Raw genomic sequence first — 7196 nt, 5'->3', positions numbered from 1 at the left:
TTTGTCTCCCAATCTCTCAGGTTTTGTAAGGTTTCCAATGGCTTCAGATCTTTTCTGTGTGATGTATGGGCGCGAGTGCAAGTACGGAGCTCCTTACTTCTCCGCCATCTTGCCCCCTCTCTATAGGCAAGTATTTAAAAAAACATAACATGATAATCACCAATAATGTCACCACTCATGCCAAAGTTATGACTCTTTAATATTTTGGCTAAATATATGCACACATATATATATAGACACATACACATAATATATATATGTATGTGTATATACATGGGTTTGTTATCTACTCTTAAATATCATGGGTATTTTCACATATCAATAAATTTTTCATTAAAGTTTTGTATCAATTTATTCTAACAGTTTCTTATTATTGAACAATTTGGCTTCTGGTGTTGGGGAGAAAAAATTTTACTCTAACATTTAAGGTTCTTCTGACTGAGCTAAGAATTAAATTGACACGAGACAGATTAACAGGACAAAATCTAATTTAAGTACATGCATGTGAAAAATCCACATAAATATGAGAGATTTCAAAGACAATCAGGCAGAATGAGGATTATGAGTCATCCTGAAAATAAGGAGAATGGGGTAGGGGTCCAGACTTCAATTATTTTATGTTTATTTATTTTTGAAAAAGAGAGAAAGACAGAGTGTGAGTTAGGGAGGGACAGACACAGAATCTGGCACAGGCTCCAGGTTCTGAGCTGTCAGCAAAGAGCCTGACATGGGACTGGAACCCAGGTACCTTGAGATCATGACCTGAGCTAAAGTCAAAGTCAGAGGCTTAACCCACTGAGCCACTCAGGTGTCCCCAAGGGTCAAGGCTTCAAAAGGAAGGAAGCCAGTGCATAGGAAGATGAAAAGGAACAAATGTTTGGTAAACAAATCTTTGCTGTGCCCTACAGAAACAGATAGAGAGAACTCTGATCAAACAGGCCTTGATAGGTTCTTCCTTGCCTACTATACCTAGTTCATATCATACTGTAGTTATTTTTGATGATAGTTCTCTTCCTAAATTCTTTTAGGCATTTAGAAGGAAGGTCAAAGATTCTTCCTGAGTCACCTGGCCTTTAATGCTTATAGCTCAAAATAAACCGTATACCAAGGTGGCATAGGTTGGGACGACTCATTCTGAACCCCTACACATGCAATGTTTCTTTATCAACAATACTAACCAGAGGAGAGGAAGCTACCACGAAATTTGTAACAATTATATGCTGATCTCTAATGGGGACACTTCATAGGCATTTTCTGTAATTTTCAACATTATTTATTATGAGGAATAATAATTTTAATTATGAGGAAACTGAGGATGCAGATGTTAAATGATTTGTACAACATAACTAACAAAGCAATGAGCCAAGGTTAAAGTCTGAATCAACCAAATGGAAACTTCACGTTCTTTTCCATCCACAGTGTATGACCAAACTTTATGGAAGCTTTAGTTGACTTCATCATTCATGAGAAAAAGATCGTTTTAAGTAAAATTTACTGGGTCATAGATATTGGATTTTTTTCATAGTTTTCTGAAAACATTGCTAAAATACGGTCTTAAGGAAATTTTGCCTTAAAAATTTTATATTTCTAATATAATACTAGTAATATATATACTCTATTAATATATACATATTATANTATGTATGATTTAAACTGTATCTAGTAATATATGTACTGTATATATACATATACAGCTTATGTATACCATAGTATACATATACATATACAGTTTATGTGTATTATAAACTGCATCTAGTAATGTATATACTATAAACTGTATCATATAATTATAATTTTATTGATGTATAGTTCACAATGTTATATTAGTTTTAGGTGTACAACACAGCAATTCAACATTTGCATACATTATGAAAGCATCACAATAAGTCTAATTGCTATCTTAAAATTATATAATATACATTTTATAATATCCTGTAATGTATGTATACATAAGTGTGTGTATACATATATAGACTGATGATAGGCAGAAAGAGAGATCAATAGATGAATATGTATCTATGTATATAAACCCCCTAAAAGTGAAAAGCTTACTTGTGGGTGTTTCAGTTTTCCTCCTTTTACCAGTAAAGATAGTTTTTCATTCATCCATTGGCCTCTACATTTCTTTTAAGAATATTGACTCAGCTCTCAGGGCTGGAATCTGCCAGGGAAGTGAACAAGGGACAACAGAGGAGGATCGTGTACAAGTAGAAACCAGTGTAATACCTTAAAGACCAAAGATTCATACATTTATCATCTTTTGTAATGCAGATCATTATTGATTTCTTGCAGCAAAACCTTTCCATCAACCCCCCTGGATGTATGTAACTGTCTATAGAATTTGAAATAAAAGGAGTGTGTGGTCGGGGCAGGGGAGGGAGGATGGGAATACTTAGAGGCCACATAGCAGCCACCGGTGTAAGAAGGACATGTGAAGAGAAAGACAGAGTAACAACTCCTCAGCTACTCTCATCAGGGCAACTTCTGTAAGTCTGTTTTCCTTTCTGATGAGTTCAGGGATATTTTTTCCAACCGATCACTGTTCAAATTTCATGATGCCACCTGAGTATCTTTACTGTGCTTATGTCAGGGCCGTAATTTTATTTAAGGTTTTATGTATTTATTTATTTATATACTTATTGAGAATGCAAGAGGAGGAAGGGGTAGAGAGAGAGGGAGAGAGAGAACCCAAGCAGACTCTACACTGTTAGTGCAGAGCCCCATGCGGGGCTTGATCTCATGAACAGTGAAATCATGACCTGAGCTGAAATCGAGAGTCAGATGCTTAAACAACTGAGCCACCCAGGCGCCCCTCAGTGCCATAATTTTTATTGTTTTTCTCTCGATTTTACCTTCCAGTCTTTTATTTGTCATTTTATAAAAAGGTTATAACTTCCTTGTAGAAAATCCTTCTTTGACATTTGAAGATTTTGCCATCTTGAATTCTTATTTAATTATAATTTATTATTTTTCTTTAAAATTTTATTCTGTCTGACAGGTTTTCTTTATGGCTTCAATTATAGTGCTGAGCACTTTTTCATTTGATTATTGGTCCTTTATATAACTTTCTTTATAAAGTATGTTTTGCTCATTTGTTATTAATTTTACTTGGTTACAAGAGTTCTTTATATATTTTAGATACAGGTCCCTTTTTGGATAAATATTTTGCAAATATTTTCCTTATCAAATTGCTTAGAAGTCTTTTTTAATGTTTATTTTATTTATTTATTTTGAGAGAGAGAGCATGAGAGAGGAGGGGAGGGACAGAGAGACAGGGAGAGAGACAATCTCAAGAATGCTCTATGCTATCAGAATAGAGCCTGACAACGGGCTCTATCTCACAAATTGCGAGATTATGACCTGAGCTGAAATCAAGAGTCAGACGCTTAACTGACGGAGCCACTTAGGTGCCCCAACAGTCGTGTGATGACCAAAATAATTGTAACAAGATTTTATCATCTATAATCATCCTGGTTTTTGTATCAACATTGTCATTCTCAGATCAAAACAAAATCAAAACAAAGAAAAATACTTGGAATTTCAGTCTTTATGCTTAGTTTAATAATTTGTATTGAATACTTGTAAATGTGCTTTTGCATTAGACACACGGATCACCATTTGATCCAGAAGATTTTAGATAAAATGAAAATTTCCATGATTGACTTAGGCCACCTCTAAGTCCCGTTTGAAATTGTTGACCAGAGTCCATTTCAAAAATTCCTTTCTTTTGATATTAATGGCACCTCACTCATCTGGTTGCTTTCAACCAGTTGGTTCCTCTTCTTGGGGGTTCTCATCTCTTCTCTAAATATTGGTACTTGGGGACACCTGGCTCACTCATGTGGTAGAGCATGTGACTCAATCTCAGAGTTCTAGGTTCAAATCCCATGTTGGGTGTAGAGATTAGTTAAAAAATAAAACCTTAAATATGAGTATTCTGAAGATTCAGTCTAGTATCTCCATTCCCTTCTGTACCTTCATTATCCTGCTAGTAATTTTCTAAGGCTTTAAGTTATCAGATATGCCAATGAAGTTCAAGTATATATTCAGCCTGGAACACTTAACTGAAAAAAAAAAAAAGATGTGCATTTCCAATTGCCTTATTCACGCATCATATAATAGGCATTTAAACTTACCAGGTTCAAAAGAGAACACTTGACTTCTGTGCCCGGACAAACATATCCCTGCCCTCGTCTTACCCATCTTGTTAAAAGGTCACACCAATGATTCAACTACAAGAGACAGAAAACCAGGAGCTCTCTCTATTGTCTTTTTCCCCTATAAGCTCTCACATCGTTTTTATCAACAAATTCTGTACATCTTATGCTGTGAGAATTGGTAAATAGTTTAGCAGTTACCTTGCTTTGCGTTGAATTGCATCTTTGTTCCACTTCAAAAAAAAAAAAGAAAAAAAGAAGTATGTTGATGTCCTACCATAGGTGCCTCAAAATGTGAACTTATTTAGAAATAAAATCATTGTGGATGTTAAGTAAAGAAGAGGTCATATTAGAGTAGGATGGATCCTTAACCTATTATGATCAGTGACCTTGGAAGAAGAAATCCATAGAAGAAAGAGACACACAGGTAGGATGCCATGTGAAAATGAAGAGTCAGTGGTGTACCTACAAGCCACAAAACCACCAAAGGTTGCCAGTAAGCCACCAGAAGTGAAGAAAAAGCCAGGAGGCATACTTTTTTCAGAAGAAACACAGCCCTGCTGACACCTCGCTTCGGGCTTCAGAAATATGAGACAATAAGCTTCTGTTCTAAGCCAACCAGTCTGTGTGCTTTGTGGCAGCAGCCCTGGGAAACTTACAGATAACCTCTACAAAGTTCTACAAGACCTGCCTCCTGGCTTCATTTCTGAATTTATCCCCTGTCATCATCTTCTTATGTCACTAGGTTCCCACCACATTCACCTGTACTATGTTCTTTGAACATCCCAAGATTGTTTCAACCTTAGGACAATTGTCCTGGCTATTCCCTCAGTCTGGAATGTTCTTTCTTCATCTTTCTGCTACTGATTTCCCTTTCAATTCAGGGCTTAGCTGAAAGCTGCCTTCTCATGAAGCTTTAGTTATCCTGCTTTACTAACTAAAACACCAACCATTCCTTCTCATATCACCCTGTTCTAGTTTCACTACAGAATTCTCTTTTAACAAAACACACACAAAAAGCTTGATTCACTGCCTAGATAATCTTCCAGGTTGTTAAATGTGAAAAGAGCAGTGTCCTCCTCTTATCTCGTGCCAAGAATGGTGTGTGACATGCAGAAGACATTCAGCAAATTTTTATGAAATAAAAAAGTGATGCATCAGAAACATGAAAATCAAAACTATAATGAGGTACCATTTCATCCTGGATTAACTGTATTTTCTTATTTTCTGTATTTTTAATTTTCCGACATCTGGAGTTTTGCTGACGTATGAGACTGTCCCTCCTACAGCAAGCTAGTTCTTAGAGATGTGTCTTTCATATGTAAACCTATCAATCCAGAGCCCATACCCCCAACTGTCTCCTCTATCTGGCTCTCATACTCCAGGATGTAATATTTCCTTGCCCTAATAATGCCAGAGCCAGATACCAGGCAACTCAAGACAGCCTTATGACCCAGAGACTCTGAAGTCATTTATACAAGCCAATCCTAATCCTGTTCACTCCACCTTGCCTTCTCTTTCCTATGGAAACCAACACTTGAGCTTCCATGTGTGGCCCTGCATGACATGGCAAATACCTCCTCTTGATGAATAACACACTGTCTTTCCAATGGCTGTGATCTCCTGGTCTGTCAGCCTCACCAATCCCTAAATAATGATGAATATGTGTACCTGCCAGGACGGTTATAATGAAAAAGTCAGTAACGATAGTTGATGAGAATGTAGACATTGAATCACCCATACAGTGTGGTGGGAATGTAAAATCATGAACCGCTTGGAAACTAGTTTTTCAGTTCCTCCAAAAGTTAAACATAGACTTGCCATGTGACCCAGCGATTCCGCTGATAGGTCTGTACACGAGAGAAAAGAAAATATATGTTCTTGTAAAATCTTCTATATAAATGTTCATAGCAGCATTATTTATAATACCCAAAGGTTGAAAGCAACGTAAATATCCATTGACTGATGAATAGATAAACAAAATATGGTAAATCTAGGCAATAGAATAGTGTTCGGCAATAAAAGGAAAAGATATAAGCTAAAATTCAGATGAAAGTTGAAAAACATTATGCTAACTAAGAGATGACAGTCACAAAAGGTCATCGGTTACATAATTCTGTTTTATTAAATGACCAGACTAAGCAAATCAATAGACACATAGACTGTATTAGTTCTTAGCACTGGGAAGTTTGGGTAGGTGAGTGTGGTGATGGCAAAAAGGTACAGTTTCTTGTTGGTAGTAATAATGACTGAAGAACTCTGAATATACTAAAAATCGCTGAAGTATATACTTTACATGGATAAATTCTACCACATGTGAATTGTATCTCTGTAAAGCTATTACAAAAGAAAAGTAAGTGATTATAGTTAACACCTCTGAAGGTCTTATTATGCACCATTCCAGGTAATTGATGCATAGTAACTCTGACAGCTCCAGCCCTGAACTCCGAGCTCTGACCCATATTGTTATACTGCTTTTGTGTACATTCCTTCTCTCTTACCGATTATATCAGACAAGGAAATGCCACTGATTAAGGGGATCTGGAGTTCAAGAAGAAGGCTCAAGCTAAGCAATTGCACAAAAAAGCCACTACTAAGGAGAGTCGGTGGAAAAGGAGACTTTAGGAAAAAGAACACAAATGAATAAACAAGAATTCTAATGTATATATTCAGAGAAATTAGTGACCCTACTGCCTATACAGGAGTAGGCTTTTATGCAAAAGGATAATTACACAGAAAATTGGATTTAAATAAAGTAACAGTTTACATTATATTGATTCGTGACAAGCATAAAGATGAACAAAATTAAAATAAAACACAACAACAAACAAATATCCCCTTGAACACTTACAGTAATATGGGACAGAAAAGAGGATCTATAACTAAAAGCATCCCAAAGATATCTTAAATAAAGGCAAATGTTATTGTTTAATTGCTCAATTTCATTTTTGAGATAATAAAATATAGAATTTATACATAAATAGAAGAGAACAAAAAGAACTGAATAAAACATAATAAAACCAATAATTATCAGAGTAG

Source organism: Crocuta crocuta, unplaced genomic scaffold (assembly GCF_008692635.1).
Source record: "Crocuta crocuta isolate KB4526 unplaced genomic scaffold, BGI_CrCroc_1.0 scaffold5, whole genome shotgun sequence".
NCBI lineage: Eukaryota > Metazoa > Chordata > Mammalia > Carnivora > Hyaenidae > Crocuta > Crocuta crocuta.
Note: the sequence above shows the minus strand (reverse complement) of the source record.